Raw genomic sequence first — 24,991 nt, forward strand, 5'->3', positions numbered from 1 at the left:
ATGTTGTGCTTTATGCATTCATCATCTGTATTCCGGTCAAAGGGACATATGAAGTCACACCACATGAAGGAATAGACGGGTGCATGCGGTGCACAGGAAAACATAGTACACCACAACAACTACCATATGTGTGCTGCCGATACGGAGGAGGAGTGCCCAATCGGCGCAGGAGTAGCACAGATAAGAGCGGGATTGTGACATGTATGATCACAACAGATTAGTCAGTTTAAATGTAATTATTTTATCAATGACTTTGTATAAAGTTATAATCAGCTAATTAACATAAATGGTATGTATAGTGTCTTGTAGAAACTAATATTACATAAATGAAATTGATGTATTAACAATATGTACTGTAAATAGTAACAATGTTTTTGAAAAAGACATGAATTATGCATGTATTAGTGTTATTGTAAATAACGTTTAACACTTAAATAAATTAGAAACACTTGTTTTTGTAAAAATAGGAACATTTCAAACATTTTAGTTTATTGCAAGTAGAAGGAGATGTTTTTTCCCTCTACAGTACCATGATTAATAGTTACAACCTTGATTGATTGGTTGAGTAATACGAATATGTTCAGTATTCATACAGTACTATTATGAAGAAAATCTGTTTTACCATTTTAAAATGTTTTACATTCTTATTGATAGATTTCATGTTGACAAACATACACATATTAAGACAAGATGAATATTTGAGGTAAGAAATAATGGAATGTATATGCTTTTTTTTATCAATTTCTGTAAATATTTTTAGAAAATATGTGTTTTTGTAATGTGTGTACATAGTATTATTTATTATAGTATAGAAGAGGTACGAACTATATAATTACAATACCTTTGAAATTCAATTAAAACATGTTTAGTTTGGAAACAGTTAAGGAGAGGCATTGTAAGAAACCTTTGAAACTAAGGAGAGGCATTGTAAGAAACCTTTGAAATTTACAGAAAAAATATGATTTGAAAGGACATTAAGGTGAAAATGTAACACAACAAAACCCTTGTAATTTGGCAGACAATTCAGCAAAGCCACACTAACTTCTCGCACCCTGTTGTGCATTGTATGACCACAATGATGATGTCACTGATGACATCACTGGTGACATCACCAATTGACATCAGACATAACATTATTATATTCACATAACATTATATATGACTTTGTTTTGAAAGTGTACATTTATTCCATCACCTTTAAACTCACCTTTGAATTCAAATTGAAGTAAGCTGAGACATGTCTTCAATGTAAGATTTTAGGAAATGTTAATTGTCTAATGTACATATTGTAAAACTCATATGCTCTGTGGACAGTTCATATGAAAAGTGTACATTTATTCCATCACCTTAAAACTGACATACAAGTCAACTCACACAGCCTCTGGACAGTTTGTGTTGCAAGTGTACATATATTCCTTAAGCTTAAAACTCACACTAAACTCAGCTCTGTCTTTTGTGTGTAGTAGTATCTTATAGGTAAAAGTAATATAGGAGTGTGTGTTGTAGGAGCACCTGTTATAGCAGCATGTGTCTTAGGAACACATGTTATAGGAGTGTGTGTCATTTGATTGTATGTTGTAAAAGTGTTTCATAAGAGTGTGTCATAAGAGTGTGCATCATAAGAGTGTATTCCATCACCTTAAACATCACATTAAAATCCAATGAGACTTGCCTTTAATGAGCGTTTTTAGGAGATGATAAATTGTGTAATGTACGTATTTTACAACTCATGCACTCTATGGACAGTTCATATTAAAAGTGCACATTTCTTCCATCAACTTAAAACTAACATCAATGTCAGCTGTTACTTGCCTTTGATGTGAGTTTTTAAGAGATGTTAATTTTGTAATATACAAACTAAAATTCATATGCACTGCATACGTGATTGCAGCACATGTTGTAAGTGCCTCTATGGTAGGAGCAAGAGTGGTAGGAGCATGTGTGGTAGGAGTGTGTGTCATAGGTGCATGTGTTGTAGGTGCATGTGAGAGGATGTGCAATACATCTACATTTTATATGCAGTATGTGCATGTGTAGTAGGTACGTGTCATAGGACAATGTATGATTGGAGTATGTGTTGTAGGAGAGCATGTTATAGCAGCATGTGTGGTAGAAGCATGTGTAATAGGAGTGTGTGTCATTTCTGTCATCGGAGTGTTGCTTTGTAAGACTGTTCAGTAAAAGTGTGTCACAGTGGTGTTTGTGGTAGGAGCATGTGTCATAGTGTCATGAGGGCAGGCTTGTGGAAGTTCTGGAACAAATGGAGGGCATGACAGAGCCGTTCCCCAGCAGCTCAGAGGTGTGTTCTAGTCTTTCCCCTTCTTTCCTATATCTGGGAGGTTGCTTTGCCCTCACAGCGCATTGCAAATCTAGTCTCTCATGTTTGGTAAATTCGGGGTCGTTTCTGTATTCAGGGGCTTTTACGCTCATCCACTAAGGACTAGCTTCTTTCCGGCTCTCTGTACAGCTTCTCCCTCCATACGAGATGCCGTCTCTCCTTTTTGGGTACGCTTGGGGCTTTTCTGTAATTTCCTGTTTTTGTTTACTTTTCTTCTTTTCTACTACGGCCACTCCGTAGTGTTCTTTCTCCTACATTTCCTCCTTAACTTGTTTCTTCTGTTCTCTTTATACCTCTCATGGCATCGGACTACTGTGTCCTACTGGCTTCCCAGTTCTGCTGCTTACTGTGCAGTTCCTCTAACTACACACCCCAGTATTCCAGATCTGATTCATTTGCTTTTCATTGGAACTTACTTGCTGCTTTCAATGATTCATCTGCCTCTGCCCCTGATTGTGCTATACAAGCTTGCATCAACACACCAGCACTTCACAGCATTGACAGAATAACTGGCTACAGTGGACTCCTTCTCAACCATCACAACCAGGTTTTTTTTTGTGCTATTTGGCTTTTTCCCCTGAATCGGGCTGCACAGGCGGCTTGCCCTCTTGCTGGATCTGTATATTAGACCATCAAAAGTGGCAAACTTCCGGAACGGACCCTATCTCTTCACCAAAAAGGGTTCCCCTGAAGAGAAGCTGGCTGCTCCTTCGGATTCAGATTTCACCTGCAGCAACAGCGATGAAGACACCCAGGTGAGATCGGCGAAAGCTGACCGATTGCAATGCCCAACCATGGCTACAGCTGAACAAGTGCAAGAGATGGTGAATGCCATTCAGGGTCTGTCAATGGAGATGCAAGGTCTCAAGCCTGAAAATGCAGCCCTAAGACCACCTCTTGGTCTAGCGGCTGAGAAATTCAATGCTTCTCCGAAGAAGGTAAAAGAGTTGCTGGATGCTTGTGTTGTCTACTTTACCTTTCGCCCTACTACCTATGCATCAGACCGTTCAAACGTGGGATTCCTTATCTACAATATGGTGGGTAATGCATTGGCATGGGCAACACCATTGGTTACCGCTTCCAACCCGGTCCTGATTAGCTGATTAGTCTTCAAAAATACATTGATTAGTCTTTTCAAAATCCTTTTTTATAATCTTGGTTTTAACTAGGCTAAAACACCTGGGCTATAGGGTGTTAAAGTTGTACATTCCCAGAAATACCCAACTAGGTACTGTACCCTAAACCTTTTCCTCTTCTATGAGTACAAGGTGATCCAGACAGCTTTTTTTGATATTGGAATACAGTATTGTGAGAATTTACAGAATCATACATCTGGTCTTGGTCATAAAAAATAAACATGTCCAACGTATGGAATTGTGTTCTAAGTCTATCCCTTGATATACAGGTGGCTCACAAGCATAATCTACGGGCAGCCCATAGTATAGGTAGGGGTAGTTAGCATATTTCTCTGTTCTTTTTTAATTTGTTTCCCTTAATGTTCCAGTTCTGATTTGAGACCTATTTAAGAACAAATAACTGCACACAACATAAGCAATCTGAAGAGCATACGATAGACCATATTTCTCTTTACACTAACAAAACCTGACTCTGTTTAGAATTGTTGTTTTTTACACATCTAGATTGTTGAGTGCAATAGTTGCCCTCAGCTAGCAATTGGGTCTGGCGGCCCCTGTTTCGTGTTATAATGTACTAGCTAAGGCATAACCCATTAATTCTACGTTCTGAGCAAATGTCCGCCCTAGCTTTCACGATGCGTAGTTCAGCAGTCAGTGTCAGTCCCTTGAACTGAGTAAATGAGGCATGTGCCATTGGGTGGAACCTGTGAGGTGGATTGGGTGGAGCAGGAAATCCCTGAGGGTGGCTTGTGAAAGAGAAATGGTCACCTGAGTTTGCTGGGAGGCAGATGCAGAAATTCAATATTGATCCATCAGAGTCCAGGCAGGATCATTGCTGCTGTAAAGCAGTGATACTGAAGAGGAGAATGACACCACAGATGCTGATGCTATAGTAATAGTAGAATCTTTTCTCTGCCTGTGCACAATCTCTCTGAAAAATAACATTTATTTTGCAGATAAGAAACCCCATCATCTCATTACATCAGAACAATAAAAAGCACCACAACTGAAAGCATAATTGTACCCACATGAGCCCAACACACAACGAAAGTCAGATGTTTGGCAGCACTTCATACAGATTCAGCAGCAATTGAATGTGACCACTTGCCTGAAATTGATATGCTGAGGGAAGGCAGGGGTGAACTTTGATACTATATCTATGTAGCCGTATATGTAGCTGTACCCTGAACAGACATGGAAAAAAAGTCAAAAGATCTTAGGTGCATGCTTGCCCTTAATTTCAGACAGGAAGCATACCTCCATCATTCCATACTTTTACTCACATAAATACTGCAGCTGTGTTAGTGAAACACCAAGATCGAGCCCCATGTACCAGTAGGAGCCCGTAGAAATGATTCCCCATTGCATTAATCTACTGTTGTTGATGTTTTTTAACATGACAAAAAAGATTAGGTCCCCAGACAATCAGCATCCACTTTATGTTAACTTGTCTGTAAAATTGGCACTAAACATCATGCCCAACTCTTTTGTGGAAAACCCATGATTCCAACGGCTCATGGGGAAAAAGTCTACAGTGCTGGGATATCCAATACTGAAGTTGTTTTTCTATTGCAAAGTGGTTGTATAATAAAGTTATAGCTACAGTGGAAACCTTCTATTGCAATCCATCAGACAGAATGCCCGCTTAAGCATGGACATGCTGGACGTGTGGTCACAGCATTGGTTACATGGTTTTCACAGCTTTCACAGCAATTGGTGGCCTTAATTCCTCTCAATTGAATAGAGACCCTGTGTTGATTCCAAGCGACAGCACCGGCATATAGTTTGGCACCAGGCAACATTGTGCTTATAATCATTTCATAGCAGAATCCACAGAGAAGTTGACAACTGGAAGAAGGTGGAGCAGGTCAAGACACAGTGATCTCATAGTTTGCATGCAGTCATTGTTGCAGCAGACAATGAATTAAATGTAATTTCTGCTGTACAAATTGTCAAGACAATGCAGATCAATGTCTTTGTTCAGTCCTTCACCTGAACTGACGTGAAAGAACTTGTCACTGTGGCCCAGAATATCCCATTCATTTCAGCCATGGCTACCACACTATAAATGCACTGTGCCAACTGCAGGTGCACCACAAGTTGTGACTGCACAACTTGAAGACCTTGGTGGCCATCCATTGGAATTGTACTTTGTAAATATTGGATAGTTTATCAGAGCATTGCAATGCCATAGAATATCACGGCAACATGCACAGCAGAAATCAAAATGATATATGTATCAGCTACTGTCTAATGTCTGCTCTGTGCTACAACCTTGTGAGGTAGATTCCAGGTGGGTTATACATAATAATGCATACCTGAGTGAAGTTCTATCTATTGTGTATCTAATTGAACTCAGAGTGGACAACATAGTGTGAGGAAGGCATGGTATCGAGCAGTAGTTCAGATACAATGGATTAAAGTTTTGAAAACCTTTATTTACACTTTTGAATGGGATGGTAGAACACCAATCACTCAGATGTTTTATGCCAGTCGAGTTTGCTTTCAGCATCCATTAAATATTCTTTTACTTATCTTTTTGTGTTTATCGAGACACTTAACATTGGAATATACATGTTCCTGCTTTAACATACAGTATCAAACCCCCCGCCCCCTCCTTTTTTTAATTCGCTACTTAGTGGATCTTTTCCAAGGACATCCTCTTACAACCCTTGTTTCTTTGTATCTACTTCGATATTGACCGCAACTACGCATGCGCATGATGACGTCACGGTGTTTACACCGTGACATCACACGTTCTCTCGATGCAGTACGTTGATTTGCATCGCTATACTTCTGAGTATTTAAGGACCTCCTTTGTAGCGGATCCTGCCAGGAGAGAGCTCCTCCCGGAAGACTGTGTTCTTCTTCTTTTCTTCTACATTATTTCTTCCAACGTGAGTATACTTCGACATTTTGTCTGATTTTAAGCCCACTAGGGTCATTTAACCCTCCTTTTTTCGGATTCTTTTTTAGATCAGGGCTTTTCCCTGGCCCATTCATTGCTGAACAAAATGGCTGACCACACTACCAAACTGGATCCCTCCTCAGTATTTACTCGTTAACTGTGTTGAGACCCTTGTTGGTAAAATACAGCTATGCCACAGCCTTTACTATCCTTACTTGTTCTTACCTACCTATCCATTCCAATCATTCTCTATGATGCAAAACTATCTTTTTGATGACTGATATAATCTAAACCATAGGTAAATGTTCTCTTGGAATATTGACATGCCCTATTTGTGACAGCAATTACTTTATTGACTATTGGGATTAACACAACATACCAAATAGACATTATATGTGATTCACCTTGTGATGGACTTTTTTGTACAGAGAGGACACAGTGTGTCTATGACTATTAGTAAGGAACAAATGAATGAGCGTGATATGGGTTTCTTTTTGGATCTGTATCCGCAAATAAGATATTCTGCATTGAGGTGATTTGTTCTAATGTGGATTTATTTGAATGTTATGTTTTTCAGAGATTGTTTGAATAGTTTGTAAATTTTGAAAATTATGAAAATTGCCCCTGAAGAAGTGAACCAATTCACGAAACGCATTGGGCTCCCAAATAAATCATTGTATTTAAACTAATATATGTTCTGTCATTGTGTATATTTGTACATATGCAATTGAACAATTATTATTGATCATTCTACTGTTAATCTCAATCGAATATATTACCCAATCTTCTAATAATAGGACTAATCATTGAACCACGCGTAGAGTGCAGTGGACGTGAGTTCCCAGATTTGGGAACTTGACTTTTGTTTTATGTCTTTGCAGCCCATATGCCAGGGCTGTCATCTTTCACCTCCACACCTTAAAATGCATTATTCCCTTGTATAAAATCCATTTATTATATACACACAAAAATCAGGTGTGTCGATTGATCTACTCATATTGTTAGAATACCAAACTGGCCCTAACTCTAAAATGGGAGTAATCTCAACCATTAAAAAAAACAAATAAGTCCAAGTCAGTCTGGCAAAACTAAAAATGCCTATACTAAAAAAAAACTATCCTTGCCCTCCTTAGAACAACACATGTGTTAAGGGAATACAAAATGAAAACAGTGTCTCAAAAGGAAATGTCAGAATGGCTTCAGCACCAACTCCCTTCCCCAGGTTCAATCCCACGGGGTCTAGATAGTCTCTCAAAAAACATCAAAGGATGGGTGGATGGCACAGTTCTGTCAGTCTTGCACACTTTGGCTAAGTGGTACAATTCAACAGTTCAAACATAGGCTTTTAACTTCTGATAGTTCATTCACTTCTTAAGGCTTTGCCAGTCTTGCCAGCACCACTCAGTTCATATACTTTCAATTTCTAACAGTTCTGCACAGGCTTCCCTCTGCTGTGCTTGTGTCTATTTTGTTTCACTTTATCACACAGTTTCTCACAGTTCTGCACAGGCTTCCTCTGCTGGGCTCAAACCTGTCTTTCTTTTCTGTGGTTTTCCTTACCCACGTTTTACCTCATATCATTTTCTACTGTCGAAGACCTTCAAAACTACAAGGAATGTACATTGACTTCTGCATGACCACTTCCACCTCTCTTTCAACATACCTTCAATTCAAAATCCTTTTTTGCAGCACTAAGGCCTCTTGGTACTTGTAGTTCTTATTCTCTTTTAATTGTCATCCTGGCTTGTTTCCCAAAGTTATTATATTTAATTTTTGCCTTCTTGGCATATTACACAGTTTGCAAATGTCACTATTCAACTTTATTTCCTTATTGTGATTTCCTTTGATTTCTGCTTGTAATATCTTTAAAAACTTCATAATATATCACAGAGACTTTTGAATTTTTGAGTTCCTCTCAGCATCTAACAACTCGGCTGAACTCTTTAAAATCTGAAAGGAGCTTGCCAACCCTGCTGCAGTCTCTTCCCCTCCCTCTTGTCCTCCCTCTTCTCTCCTCCCCCTCCTATAACCCCTCACTCTGCGCTTGCTAAGCCTCCCTTAACCACCCCCCCTCCTTCTCTTCCTTTCCCCTTTTCTCACCTGATGAGGTCGCTAGACAAGTCCGATCTATAAAAGCCTTGCCAAAACAGGTTCATCCCTGCTCCTCTAAAATCATCAAGGACCACATTGACACCCTCGCTCCAGCCCTTGCCGATTTCTGTAACCATTCCTTTCGCTCAGGATCCTTCCACTCCCCTCTGAAACACTCCCTTGTGCACCCTCTCCTCAAGAAACCCACAGCTGATCCTTCCCGTTCAGCTAACTATCGCCCAATCTCCATTACTCCCTTCCTTGGCAAACTCCTTGAGAAGCTGTCCATCTCTCAGCTTAACCTTCATGCTGACTCTGTTGGTTGTCTCCATGACCACCAGTCTGGTTTCAGAGCAGCCAGAAGCATGGAAACTGCTCTCCCGAACATCCGTGAAGATCTACTCTCCAACCTTGACTCTAACATTCCCTCTGTTCTCACCCTACTCGATCTCTCTTCTGCCTTTGACACCGTCAACCATACCATCCTGCTCAACCATCTCCGTGAGAACCTGGGTATCACTGATCAGGCTCTGGCCTGGCTGACCTCTTTCCTCTCTGATCAACCCTTCCAGGTCCAACTTGGGTCCTTCCTATCCTCTATATTCCTCTCTACCTGTGGTGTTCCCCAGGGGTCTAACCTCTCGCCTGGCTTTTCAACCAATAACTGGCAACTCTCGCCCACTACATTGCCACACTATGCTCAAATTTCCAATGCTACGCTGATGACACTCAACTCATTTTCAGGCTGCCCTCGGCCATCTCCTCTCCCTCTCTCATCTCTGACTGCCTAACTGCCATTCAAGATTGGTGTGCCGCTAATTTCCTTTGTCTGAATGCCAGGAAGACAGAAATCCTCCTCATCGGCACACCTTCAACATCCTTTCCGATCTCTCTCTGGCCGGCCTCACTTGGCCCTCCTCCTATCCCCACCTGTGAGGCTAAGGACCTCGGGGTCATCTTTGACTCCACACTGTCCTCCTCCGCCCACACCTCTGAGGTCTCTAAAAAGTCAAACTTCCTTCTGCACCTCCTCAGAGGTACTCTTCCTTTCCTCTCCTTCCCCCAGAAGCTCACTGTCTCCAAAGCTCTGGCTCTCTCCAGGCTGGACTATTGTAAAAGCCTCTTTCTAAATATACCTGCCTCTACTCTCCGCCCTCTGCAACTAATCCAGAACAGGACTGTGAGACTTGTCCTTGGCCTCAAGCCATGGGATCGTATCTCTAAAGCTCTGAAATCTCTCCAGTTGCTCCCAGTGGATGCAAGGATTAAATTGTAAACCCTATGCATTGTCCACAAGGCTTTCTGGGGCGTGGGTCCAAAATACCTTCAGCTATCACTCTGCAATTACCTATCCTCTCGAGCTCTTCGCTCCTCTACCGCCGCTAACTCCCTCAGGGTCAGTCGTTTTCAATTAAACAAGCTGGGGATAGATCTCTGTCTTCGGTGGGAGCCTCCATCTGGAACAGCCTCGCGGCCACTCTAAAACATGAGGAGAACCATCTCCTGTTCCGGAAGCACTTCAAGACTTTCCTCTTTGCATCTGCCTTTGCTCCCCCTTTCCCTTGCTGATCTGCTCAATCCTGGCACTGTGCACCTGGCCACCCTCTGTCCCCTGGGCCCAGGTACCTGCTCACCTTGCCACCCTTTCTGCACTGCCTCCTGGCCACCCCTTGCACTTGGGACTATATCTGTACCCATACAGTCCCCAAATCCCCCTTTTTCTTCTTTCATGCACTTATCAGACTTACCCAGTTCTGCTGGCCTAAGCACAGCACTTGCCACGTGCTGGCTGCACTACCCCTATTTATTTCTCCATTATCTATTTTATTTGTTTTTATTATTTATCTGTCTCCCCTCTGCTCCACACTTTCCACTATCCCCCTTCCATGCACGTTTCCCCTTTCCCTTTCCCATGCACTTGCACGTTCTCAATGTCACTAGGCCTAGTAAGATCGTTGTTTTGTTTTCTCCTCTGTTTCCCCTCCGTTGCCTCGTCGCGCTCTGAAACAATCGTGTACGAGCACATTACAAATAAAATATCATATCATATCATATCTCACAGGACTACTCTGCTACTTCTTATCCTTGTCTTTCAACAATTGTCTTTTGGTATTTGTGGTTTATCGGCACATGCACAACCTTCAACTTTCAAATTGCAGTCACTTTTCCTTTAATATCGACCAGACTCTTGTTTCCCTTGATAATGTACCAGCTACGTTAATTAGATGTCTTTCATCTCTTTCTTGCAGCTCAAGGTCGTTACCAACCCCTCTTTTGCTCCTCCCTAACTCCGCCGTTCACCCGCGTGGGTCGCGGGTCGCTTTCTGGCACTTGAAAGTTTCTTTCTTTTGCTCGATCAGCTTTTCTTTTTGAACATTAACGGCCTCCTGAAAGGATGGAAATCTTGCCTGGCTTTCTCTTGATGCTGTCAGCTGTTGATCAGCCATTGACCTTCCACCTTCTATAGCCTGGTTCCCATCAGCCTCAGAAAAGTTGTTCTTTCTCGTACCCAGTCTGGCTCAAAGTGTGCCTGTGTGCACCAACTTTTATTTTCACAGGGAGTGTTAAAAAGTCACAGGTGTACACTATTAGGGCTATATGCCTGACTCTGCTTAGTCTCATTACAGGGACAGGACCAATGCAAGTCAGGGAAGGTAATATTTATGGCCTCATTCCTCATCTTCCTTGTTGCAGTACATTTGTCAAAGTAAAGTGGGGAGGAATTATGGGAGTTGTAGTTTCCCATAAAATAAGCAGGGATAGGGGTTAGATGGGTTGTGGAAAAAGAGGGATAATATGTCTTACAATTGGGTGCTCCTCCCCCACTCCCTGAGGACCCCTCGCCCAGGTGGTCCTCCCTCGCTTGTCCACCCCCAGGATCGGGATTGTATTTGTTTTTGGTTATTTATAACGCGACCCAGGGATCGAAACGGTCTTGCTCTGCGTCAGCTTGCTTCCAGGGTGAGCACGGTGCCCCTGAGCTATCCTCCAGGGATCCAAAAGCTATTGCCTTTCCCTGGCCACCTGAGTAGTGGATCCCCAGGGACTATGTTGTGAAACACCATCTGGTGTTTCACAATAGTAAGAGCCACATCTTGGTAAGTAATGCCACTATGGCGCAGCTGGTGATGGACATGATTTCAAGCTTGTGTTATAACCAGGAGTAATTGGATTTGAAAGTAACATTGAACACCTGCTGGCTCCATTCGTTGAGCTACATTTTTAAGCTAAAGTGGCTGATTCTCATCTGCATGTCTCAGTGTTACTGGACTCATGGCAAGCATCACACTTAGGATCAACTGTGCACAACTGTGAAAATGTGCAAAGATGTTTTGATGCAATGCTTGCAACATCAGTTGGAGAAACAACACAGATAGTAGGTGGAAGGAAACCAACAAGCCCACATTTCACCAAGTACACTATGAATGTCAAGCGCAAGCTTGAGGCATCAAATGAGTGTGCATCACTGACTGCTGTAGAAAGCTTTGCAAACAATACAGTCCAACCTGAGGGAGGATTATCCGTGGGACACCCTCCTCAGTGACTCAGGGATCTTGAATTTGGAGGGATTGTCAACACTAACAGACAGAGGACAATCAACGTTCTACTGGACACTTCACCCAGGAGAAGGGGTGAGTGCCCATTACATTACTGGTACCACAGGGATTTCATCTGGCCAGCTGCAACTGTGAGAGCTGCTGTTGTCTTGCTGAACACCACACCACTGGTTTTGCCGTCCCAGAGAGTTTTAAATGTATCCACATCTATTTTCTCCAACCACAGGAAAAGCCTTTCATAACTGCATTTTAAAAAAATGTACATTTATTAGAGTAAACACTCAATTAATTTTAGAAATGTATGGAATGACATCTCCCCTCAGCCAATACATCAGTTTGGATGATGACAATGATGTGTTTCCCAGTAAATGGCAGGCACTGAAAAGTGGAGCAGCATTTTGAGAGTTGCAACTGCTTTAATTAAAGCATTCTAATGTTAAAATCAGATACAATGTCTATAATAAAATTCATAGAATTATTCGGAGATAAATAGCAAAAATTAAGAGAGACATTGTGACAACCATACAGGTTTTTTTCCAGGTGGCAAATGTAATACTTCTCTTTTATTATTGATTTGGAAATTTTTGTGAGATTGTTAGGATTCTCCCATAGAGCATGATCTTCAATTTCTTGCAGTATAGGCCTCACATGCCTAAACCAGGTAAGTGTTACGGCATCTATGAAAAACCTGAGGGCTTTTCCCTAGCTATTCCCTGGAGATCCTCTGTTCAGGTAGCCCAAGGGACCGCCAGCGCTGTTGGATCCAGACCCTGAGGGTGCTCACGTGAGGGAGGATTATCTGGGTAGAAGGTCCTCAGGAGTTGGGAGCAACAAAACCGAAGGTGAGACATGGTATCTCCCTTTTCCCAACACCCCGCTATCCAACATTTCCCCTGCCTTCATGGTCTACTATGAGTCCTATCACATTGTCCTTTCCTCATTTACGACAAGTACTGGGATAAAGAGGAAGCGTCTGAGAACAGGGAAAAGGAATTAAACACATTACCCCATTTTCTTCAGCAACATGATTATCCCCCCTTTCATGACAGTAATTTACCTGATTTACCCACAATCACTAGGGAACACTACAAATCCCAAAACACCTCCTCCCCATTCCCAACAAACACTGGGAAGAAGAAGAGGTGACTGAGAGCAGTGAGGATTGCCTCTGAGAAACACATGAGCAGAGAGAAGACAGCTGTTAACCACCACTAGGCTGTCACTAGGCAGGCAGGGTGAGGCAGTCAATCACAGCCATGCCCACCTGACTTCACTTGACTGCCCAGCAAGGTATAGAAGGTGTGGTTTTACACAGAGACTAGAGCAAGCTGGGATGCAGACTGGACAAGGAGAGCCAAAGAGCAAAGAGCTGCACAGGAAAGTGCCTGGTGAGTCCGGAGGAGAGCGGAGTGGGAAAGCGCTGGCCAGGTGTCCACTCGTGGCTGCAGCATGGCTAGGGACCTATGTCTCCAGAGATCTGGAGAAGGGCAGACTGCAGCCTGCTGGGTGTGTCCAGCCAAGTGCTTGTTTCCCTTGGCATATTGATGGAGCCCAGGTGTCAGAGGGCACAGTGAAAGAGACCCTGATGCAACGCTATGTGACGCGAAACCCAAACAAGGCTAACATAGCAACCAGTGAGTTTCACAAATGGAAATTGAAACCCGTTATGCACGTGAAGTGAATGCTGGTCTTGATGTAAGAGAAAGTTAAAATCTCTTATGATCGCTGAAAGTAAAGGAAAAGGATGCTCCTGAGGGGAGCTAGCAAAGTTTGACCAAATGTTGAAATTAATTAAATAAAAGGCAGAAAGAGACACAGACAGTAGTATAAGGGAAAACAAACTGTTTTGTAAAACAGGGATAAGAGGAGAAAGCATAAAGAAAGTGAAAGACATTATGGTACTGGTAGTGAAAGACAGCTCAAGAAAACTTTTAAGAAATACCTATGAACTATGAAATGAGCGATGATAAGAAACAGAGTAACAGAGTGGTCCTGTGTGAATCAACACATTATGGAAAGACCTGAGGTGAGGGAAGCCTGAGAGATCCACTTGATCACATTGTTGAACAGACCTATGTTACATTGAAAGAATAAGAACTGTGTAATGGTAAAAAGGATAGTGACTCAGACAAGGGAAGCATGAGAGACCTGTGATGAAAATCTGATTGAAAGTTAAAGAAAAGCAAAAGAAGGTTAATTATTCAAACTGAAGATTGGGGTAGTGAACCCCTCAATTATTGTGAAAACAAAGATGATGAACCCACTGCGAAAGTGAACTTTGTGAAATTCTTTTGGAACAGAACTTTATGAATCCTGAGAAGGAGAATCTTTTTGAAGAAATCTATGAAAGTGAACTTTGGAAAGCTTTTGATGAACTGTTTAAATCTTTCGAACTATGATAAGTCCAAGAGATCCAAACTTGGAGAATGTAGTTGTGAACCAGATCCACTTCTTAGGCCATTCTGACATTTTTTTTTTAAGACACTATTTTTTTTCTTCTTTATTCCCTGTACACATTTGCCATTTATGAAGGAGTGCAAGGTTAGGTTTTGTTAGTATAGGCCTTTTTATTTTTATTAGACTGACTTGGACTTGTTAATTTGATGTTTAATGGTTGAGACTAATCTCATTATTGCGTTAAGACTAGTTACGAATTCGACCAACTATTTGCAATAATACAACAACGTTTTTTGAAACTTGCAACATTTCTGTCAGTGTCTACTGTTGATACCATGCCTTCCTCACACTTCCCTTTTGCTAAGCACATAAATACAAAAGAAGTTTCTGTGAAGTATGCAATTTCATCCAGTACATTACAGGCCTTAAGGGGATAGATGCTTCAATTGGGATCCACCATATATCCAGACAGAGTGTGACATTTTGCACGGATAATGGATGCAACATTTTGCATGTGGTTGGGATAAAGCTAGCTATAGTAATAAATGAGGGGCCCTAACAAGTGGCTGTCTTATGCATGACATTGATTTTTTTGTGACTAATGTTTTTACATTTTTGTATTGTCTCATGATAATTACACCACATGCCAAACAGCATAAATCCCACACTCAAGGCTCTCAATTTTCCCCACATGGTCAGGCACCACATAGGGAGTGTGGGCTCTCACACTGGATGCAATCAATCACTATAATGTTCAGGCTTTTTCATAGGGCACGGCCACCCACTAAATTTATCACATGTTTTCGCAGTGTACAATTTACCCTTTAAAATTCTGAGGATTATTCAAACGGTGCAACCACCTCTTAAGGTTCTCAATTTTGCCCACACGGTGATGACACCACTTAGGGTTTTGGGGTTCTCGCACTCAATGCAGCCAGACACTATTATTTTTAGACTTTTTCACAGGGCACAGCCACCCACTAAATGTCCATGTTTTTTTCGCAGTGCACAACTGACTCTTTATAATACTCAGGATTCTTCACAGGGTGCAGCCAGCCCACAAATTAACACTTGTTTTCACAGGGTGCAGCCACCCAATTTCCTTCTCAAGCTCTCAAAATGATGGTTTCCTGATGTGCACACCACTGCCACTCTCCCCATGCAAAACAACCTGTTGGACGGAAAGATGCTGGGGAGTCATGTCCTTCTCAGGTTGCCCACCCCACTAAAGAGTCCTTCTACCTCCACATAAAGGACTGCCCATAATAAAGGAATTAGTTGGCTCACTACCTCATGATGTCGTCAAACGGGTACTCATGAAAGAAGCATTCTAAACTGGAACAGGGGCATGTCAATGGCCATAGTTGGAAGTGCCACAGATTGGGCAGTCTGGGCTGGTGCAGGATTGTGGCATAGCATTCGTGATGTCTTCACCATTATGCAACCTGGCAATGAAAAATATTGGTTAGCTCTCACTCCACACAACCCCTGAAATAGGTAATAGAGTTCATGCAGGTTAAGGACACATTTGCCTGATATACCTCTTTGTGACATCTCTGAATGTGGTTCCTAATGCCCATCTTCCTGAGGGTGCAGCCCTTTCCCCTTCCCTTCTGCACGGTTTGACTCTGTTCTCATAACCCTCCAAAATGCAGACTAACTCAGCCCCCCTGACATTGTTTCACTGGTGGCAGACCAAAATATCCCCAAACACAGACCCACGTGGGATATGTAGGTATAGTAGTGGTTTCTGCCTCCCTTGCAGCCTTCTTTCCCTTCCCCTCCCAGAGTCTCATGCATTCTATAGGAACTACTTCAGGCAAATGGCACGTTTGAGAACCCTGTGTGAGCAGACCGCAGAACTCAAAAGTGTGAAACACCAAATCATCCATGGAACTAAAGTACATCCCAAACATAACAACTAAACACATTCTACTAATTACAGTACTAATACAAATAATACTGCATGACAGACTAATAGATCGGAACTATGGGAACAATACAACGAGAAGAGAGAATTGGGAAAGTGTATACAATTTACATTTCATTTTTTGTGTGCCTCTTGGGGATGGGATTGTTGGGGGAGAGGTTGAAATGTCCCACCCCCCTTCAGCATTCCCACAGTCCACAGACCACGTGTAAGCTAAGGGGACACACACCCTCACCCCTTCGTACACATCCACACTCCATAGCACTACCCAGGTACACCAATTACCTACTGAATGTATGTGTTTTAGAATCTCGATTTTGTGTCCTGCCGTCCGCCATCTTTTACTAGGCCGAAATTCACTCCACTGAGATGTCAGCTCTCCCTTCCCCAGCACAGCGTACAGACAGCCCAGCCCACAACACCTCCGCCCCCTGCCAGCTCTACGCAAGCCTTGTTCCCCAGGAAGTCCAGCCATTTACTGTTGCAATTAGCTAGTATCAAATGCCGACAGACTGTGCTCACTGCAGAGTGTGAAACCGGGGCAATCTCCAAACCCTGTTCCCATTCATCTCAGCTGACCTGCTCATGCCCTCTCTACCCCCTCCCTGCCACGCCATGGTCCACTGGCTCCCTGCCCTCCACTCTGTTTGAAGGTAACTGCTTTCATAACCCCTCCCAACAATGCCCACCATATACGTCTCTCCTAGACTAACATCTGTCTATATAGTCGTTTGAGTCGTGAGGCACCAGGGAACATAAATTATAGATCAAACCCCACAGATAAGGCACCTGGGAGAGGGACCCAGTGCCACCAAACCCCCATAAAAAAACTAAAGGTTAGAATGCCCATATATCTATCTATACTTTACAAAAGCCCCCATCCACATAATAGTTTATGTTCACCATTATTCTTTGTATGCCAATGATTGTTGTTTACTTTAGATTAGTCAGAATTGTAACTCTTCATGAACTAAGTTCGACCTTCACACCATGGAGATGAGCCCAGCTGACCCATGTGCCAGCCAATCAACCCAGGCATAGCAGCCAACCGGAGTCTGACATCACATATGGAGTATGCTGCGCCATGAGGGCCAACCAATTGATAAAGTTATTTTGTACCCTATGTTGTTACATCATTTGTGACATATTTTTGGTTCATAATGTTCTGGCTGTGTATTATGTGGCAGAGCGCACTCGGGCAACAGAGATCTCTGCTTGCATTTGCATATCTTATATACATTTGTTTCACTTGCAATTATTCTCCTGGTCCCATTCCCTAGTGGGGTGTGTCCTTTATTTTGGTCTAATGGATATACGTGCATGTGGGCAGTAACCTTCAGGATTAAGAGCAGACAACTTGGCTTAAAAAAGAAAAATAATGGTAACCAAAGGGATAAAGCACCACAGTAAAGGACATTGTTTCTGATGTATGTGGGTAAAACTAACAACATACTATCAAAACAAACCGGATAGCCAGAAACATGTCCTTCAAAAACCATTCAAGACCAAGAACCGATACAAAATCACCACCAAACAGTTATAATTCATCAAAACCTCTGAAAACCATGGTCACATACTCCAGATATCACCCAAACAGCATTAGATTGTGACACTGCCTTGTGTACTCCACCCCTCACATCATAGAAAATCCCACAAAGGAACAGAAATGGAGCTGTGCTTCATATGGAGGGTCAAACCTCATCTAAAATATTCTAGGATTCTGATTTCCTGAACTCGAACAAACTCATCAAATCAGACCAAGAGGGCTGTGATTGTTTGGAGAAAGTTGAGAAATAATCTTGTTATGACCTGAGAGCCAACGCGTGTGACTGAATGACAAATTGTCACATGAGAACTAGAAGTGTGCCAGGAGTTCAACCTGTATTTTACTGATGCCACAAAACTACGTAAAATATATTTACTTTTATAGTGATTCATTTATGACAGATGAATGGCACAGATGTAATACCATAATTGCAGCAATCCCATCCGACAATTCAAAACATGAAAAGGGCTGTTTTATTCAGAATATTTTTGATTTATTTGAAAACAAAAAATCAGTGAATTCTATGTGGGTCCCTAACTCACAATGTGGGGGAAGTCACCACAAAACTTGATAAATGCATTTTGAATGCAATGATAATGATTATACATGGGTCTACCTAACATTTTCATTTAACATGCAATATCCATCTTCATTCAAATACTCGCAAATCCACCATCCCTACATAAACAAACAAGTATGAATGGCCTTTCTTGAAAATGTGCTCAGATATTTTACTATAAAATTGACATCTAAATAGCAAATGACAATGATGATGTTTAATAGGCAGTTGGAAAGATGAATGACATTTTGGAATATGCAATAGAAAGTCTGTCAAAACATAATTGCAATGGATTCAAGTAATTACATACAATTAAAATTGTGTTGGCCTTTTTGGTTGCAACAGAAGGATATCTATTTCAAACATATGCACAAAGACATTGGAATGGGTTTGGATTCTTAAGATGTGATATAAATGGAAGCATTTAAAATGTTTTTAAAAGGAAAAAAATATTCATCAAATTAAACCTTTGAACACCAGGTTTCGGAAGTAGATTCAAAATCAACCCCCTATATTTTCTATTCACCAATAATTATTCTATTTTATGGCATTTAATTATATTGATATGACACGGCATTTATAACACGTCTATACACAAGTATTCCATAACTATGGAGGTTGAAATACATTGTTAAATGAGTGAACATTGGATCAAAACACCACAGATTTAAGAAGGAACACACATTTCTGAGACAAACACAAATAATTAAATGTGTGTACTTAATTTTGTGGGTGATCCCCATGTTCATGTTTTATTGGTAAGGGACTTATATGTATATGCAGTGGGGAAGTATTTACTTACATCTTTGGTTTGTTGAATAAATCACATAGGCTGTAATGAGGTGTCTGGGATTTCTCAAGACTTCACTTGTGTTGGTACTGTCCACTGGTTGAAATACGAAAGCACTTGACATCCAGATTATCTGATTCTCCTCAATCCCTTTGAATCCAGTCAGAAAGATGTCCTGGGTGCAGGCTTCTTTCTGGCCTAGTTAAAAATAAATCAACTCCAGGCCTATTTTTCTTTCTGTTTTCCAAGCAATGAGATATGATTCAGTTCATTCTTTTTTTTTAGGTAAAGATCACTTTTTATACTACAGTAAACCCCATCCAAGCAGCATCATTTAATACTTCATTTTGGATTGAATAGTGTGATTTGCATCCACCCTACATCAGGAGCCTTCCCTCCAACCCCAGTGGAGGGTCTAAGCCCCCCTCCCAGCAGTGGATGTGGTAGGAGTAGGTAGTAGGAGTATGGGAAAACATGTACCTATGACTGTGCAACAGTAATGAGAGCAGGCAGCAATCCGTCCAGTAGGTGGCTGCTCTCAATTGCCAACACAGGAGAGGTTTACCAATGCCACATTATATTTGTATTGCTAGTCCACTGCTCACACCATCAAGTAACCCTTGGTGTTTATTAAAATACATGCACTCTATATAACACATAAATACACAGTACTATGAATAGATGCACAGCACGTAATATCCCAGTTCAAATGTATGAGATAACACTCAGTAAGGAACACTCAAAAATGTGCCTAACACTCTCATGTAAAAATAAATATTCTAATTATGAGAAATATGTAATAATGAATCATTGCTATTATTATTGTCAATATGCACACCACGCAACAAATCATGAATCCAAAAGCTAAAATCTATTTCCTTGCCTCTACTTCTAATCAAGACTGAGAATGATTAACCTTCTCCAAGAAATCATAGCCACCTTAGAAACCAACTACCTACCTCACCAGGTCATGCTAGGCAACCTCACAAATCATGCTGGGCAATCTTCATAGAAACATCTACCTCACCAAATCATGATAGGCAACTTCATAGAAGCAACAGCCCAAATAACTCAATACCTTTCGCAATGTGATATTAATAAAGGGCTAAAAGTTACCTCATACTAACTAACTCTAGAAGGCAGAGAGATGAGAGCTGGATACGATTGGATGCCTGAATCAATTCACACAATCCAGGAAAAAATGCCAAAAAGTGGCAAAAATATCAAAAAACACCTTATAAGAGCAATATCAGAAAAGCATAAGAAATTAGGAAAAATCTGTCAAAAATAATTAAATTGCCCATTTGGATATATGGGGCCAGTGTGTAGCCCATCCAGGACAGGGCATGCTCCTTAGTTGGTGAGCTGATGTGCCTTGGGGTGGAAAATCACAAATATTCCCATGCAGCTCAATCAAAATTCAAAGTTATGCTCGAAGGTCAGTAGGCAGGGTCTTTTGGGACTCAAAATGCCTTCAAAGAGGTAGAAATCCAGCTTAGTTGACTTAAAATCCAGTAAAAGAAAAAAGAGGGAGTTTGCCCATTGCCTTAAGGAAGGCCTCTGTCTTCTCCCTCCCCTCTTCCAACCGTCTGTGCCTGCCCCTTGTCTTCTTGCCAGTTCTGCCACCCTGAACGACTGCCTGGGCTTTTGTCTGCTTTACTTATAATCAGCGGGCAGGAGGTGTCAGCTCCCAAAATTAGCATGCCCATCCTTCAACAGAATAAAACTGTCCTATGTCTACAACCTCCAAAGTTCATCCAGCACTAGCAATCTTTCTAAACAAAAATATCAGGGAATTGAATCTATCTTGTTTAAGTAATAGCAAGGATGATCACGTCATCCAACACTAGAATTCTTTCCAACAAAAGTGTCAGAGGACAGCTCCAATCCTGTGAAATCTACAGCAAGAAAGTTGTTTTGTAGTTCTTCCACATTGTCATATTTTGCATTGCTATCTCTAATATTTTTTGGAACATTGGCTTTTTCCCAGAAAAAGTCTATACAGCAATGAACTGCTTTACGTATACAAAATAATTGTAATGTACCAGGCTCAAGGTTACTGCGCTCATCCCAGACTGTTGAAAAAAACACTGATTTAATGTATGTCTAAATTTTTATAAGACATGCTTGCAGCTCGCGTTTACAGAATATGAAATTGTTTGAATCACACGCTGCATTAGCATCAAGGCTGGCCCTACAGCTCACACCACATGCTGCCTTAAGCATGGCTGACATGGACAGAGGTGGGAAATTACATGTCACTGTGATTGATTTCCTTCTTACTATCACAAACAATTGTTTGTGTCACAAGGAGGAGAGGGGAGTCAGCTACAAACTAGCCCCCATCAGAGATAATAACTGATACTCAATATTCATCATTTTGTAAAATTATTTAGATGGACTTGTGATATTAGAGACAATATCATATTCAGATGAATGTAAAAAATATTGATCCAGAGATAGACTTTAGGCTTCTATCTCTTTGTGTATAATAGAGATATTGCATATGCAAATTATGCACAACGTATACATTTAAAATATCATTTGTGTGTGCATATGATTCTTCTATTGCTGAATTCAGATATTTATTCTGTTTGTCAGTGGGGAAAACACGTCACAAATAACAATTGAAAAACTGTTTTTTCAAAGTTAATTAACTTGTTACTATACATTTAGTTATATTTCTTCTGTTTGGTCTGATTTCTATCAGTAGCAACATGTGTTGCTGATAAACCCACTTATCTTGACAAGAATATGAATTAATTATCAATTTTTCGTTAGCTGAGGCCTAATGGAACAGTTACACATTCATCATTCGATCGAATGCTGTGCAATGACAAAGACTTGTGAAACTTCCTGGCATCTGTTTCCAAAATGCACTTAACTTATCAACAGACATCCATTACTCAGTGTATTAGGGGTCTTTCACATTAGCTTATAAAAATGAGACCATTGGATTTGATTTTCTTGCCAAAGTGCATTTTGACATATGTTTGCAGTTAGGAACCAAGGCCTACTAACATATATACACACAACTGTTTTGCTTTTCTTTTGTGCATTGGTCTAAGTGATATGTGGATTTAGGTCAGGACGTTCTTGTTTACTAAGAGAAGAGTAAAAGTATGTTTTGCACCAACATATACATGTTAGTTACGTTTACATGCACACAATTTCAATGCTATAATATGAGAAAAGTGTATATTTTTTAAATGGACACTATTTTTATTTGTAATAGTAACAAAATTATGACTTATTATTTTGGTCTAAAAACTCAAAAGTATGACCCCATTATCATTAGTAATAAAAATTCTGTGGACCATTTACTTTTAGAACACTACATTTCACAGTTGAACAGGTTGCCTTTCACCGGCAGCAAACATGCTAAAACACATTCAAATCACATTTGTATTTAGATAAATTCGACAAACAACAGGTAAAATATGTTCTGACCTATTTGAGGGTGTTTAAACTGCATCCAGGTGTGCTTACAAGATATATAAGGGAAAGCTTTAGATAGGCTGTCATAACCTGGGATATGGGTAGGAACCTTCAACATCCTCCCCTCTCCTTTCTGGAACATGATGATAAGGGTGGGAATGCAAATACTATTTACAAAGTCCAGTTTATCCTGCCTAAAGGATGGAAGGCTTGTAGTTTTGACTTTAGATTATCCTCATATAGCCAAGAAATGGCTAAAATTAATTTGTCAATTCATTTGAGAAGCCAACCACAATGATGGAAAACCCCAACATATACATGAAAAGTTAAAAGGATTCAGTATCAGTAAGTATTGCAAAAGTAAATCTACACAATCTAGGAGTTCAAATATACATACAAGTTAACATGTGCTAACCTTTGATCAGAGAATACAGATTTAAAGGAAACAAATGACCATATGTTGAGGTATTACTTCAAATGGAATGGAGATCGATGGTAAACATGAACAAGTGTATAATACATACCGTGCTGGCCTGTCTTCATATGGACTTACATCACCATTTTCTGGAGAACGTAGTGGTGCCACCTTTGGATGAAATCCTACACGTGACACTCAATAATTGGCTATTGTAGGGATTCGGATTATAGTTGTTTTTCATTTGTGTTTTATTCTAAAATATTGCTTGTCATGAGGAGTCTTTTCAGTGCACGTTTCACTAACAGGTGTTTTTTTTCCTGCACCACAGATCAAGCACAGGAGGGAGAATACAGCCTAAGCAACCCATTCTATATGTGTTGATATTAGGACTCAAACCTTAATTATGTTAGTTTTGCATGAGATTGAGAATGTGCTATTCCAAAATGTTTCTTGTACAGCATCATTATCTATCACACACAGAGTTTTGGGGAATGCTGGGTACCCAGTGACTCAACCAAGGCAATCAAAATATCTCTACCCCTGTGCTCTGGGTTTTTTCACCAGAACCAGGTTTCAACTCAGAGGAGAAGACTTCACTACTTCCAAATCTTGGTGAAACTGCCGCAAAAGAAAAGTAGCTTGTCCATGGGCCTTAAAGGGTCTTCAGCTCGTGTGAATGGATATTTGATCTACTGCAGAGAGCTTCTTTTTAGAGGATGACACTTAGCAAGTCCAGGAAGGAATGGTATATCATATCTATATGCCAACAAACACAGGATATCTTTCACTCAACCCAAAGACACATGAGCTTTTCTGTACAGTGAATTCCCTACCCTTCTAAAGTGATCAGGCATTCAACTCACTGTGGACAAAAGGGACTAGTGGCCCGTGGGGAATGCTTGGAAAGGGGCCACGCTAGAGGCACACATATGATCTCCAAAATCAGATCCAGACGACTGAAATTTGGAAGGACCAAACTAGTCTGGGTACCTGCCAATGGAGGCCCAGGAGTGTGACACTGTAACACAATTCTGTTAAATTCCCATCAATCCACAGGATGAGCAAAAGGAATATAACGGAGTGAGTTTTGCTTGCAGGAGACACATAGAGACACCAGGAAAAAAGGGGTTCCAGTGCCCCAGAATACCTGCACATATCCATTTCTAGCACAATCAAGTTTAATTCTCACAAAGGCAATTCTTAAACATAAATACCCTGCTAGTTAAGAATACTACAAATCATGATGGCATAAGAGTGTATCTGTCACTAACACAGCTCTCATGCAAGTGCTTCACAAATGCCATTGAAGTAATTCGAGAAATACAGAGATATTTCTGTAAGACAGTGTAGTGCGCTCTTTGGCAAACACAAATCACAATTTATTTTGTATCTTTACATTCTGATAATTGCATATGATCATAAAATCCGTGCATCTTTTCATTTAGTTTCAAAATAAATATATTGTCAATTTCTGGAACAGCTGTTCAGCCTATCTTGCACAGAGATCCAGTAATAATGTTATCCCAAATGCTCTCTAAATATCACTTCTCCTGTCAGCTTAAACCTTTCTTGTCTATTTATCCAGCCATCACCTTTTACCAACCTATATATTTATTAAAAATGCATATACAACACTTTGTTTCAGTCCAATTACAGCTTACCACTCCTCCAATCATTGGTCGCCTACATTCACATATATATCGAATCTAATCGGCACATTTCCAACTATCATCAGAATCTTGATCTAATCCATATTAGTCAATAACAGATAGAGGAAGAAGGAAGGGCCTGCAGCTGATTTGAAAAGCACAATATAAATAGAATGTGTACCCCATGTGTTGCGTGTGAAACATATGTGATGAATTCCGATTGGATTATCAGAA

General features: G+C 40.8%; 1 protein-coding gene across 2 annotated transcripts in view; it reads right to left on the reverse strand.

Moving 5' to 3' along the window:
• ADCY1 (adenylate cyclase 1) overlaps positions 1 to 24,991 on the reverse strand; it is a 2,048,432-nt gene that overhangs the window by 1,518,626 nt on the left and 504,815 nt on the right. The gene's annotated exons all lie outside the window — the stretch shown is intronic.

Source organism: Ambystoma mexicanum, chromosome 5p, assembly GCF_040938575.1.
Source record: "Ambystoma mexicanum isolate Mex_15411 chromosome 5p, UKY_AmexF1_1, whole genome shotgun sequence".
In the NCBI taxonomy this organism is placed as follows: domain Eukaryota; kingdom Metazoa; phylum Chordata; class Amphibia; order Caudata; family Ambystomatidae; genus Ambystoma; species Ambystoma mexicanum.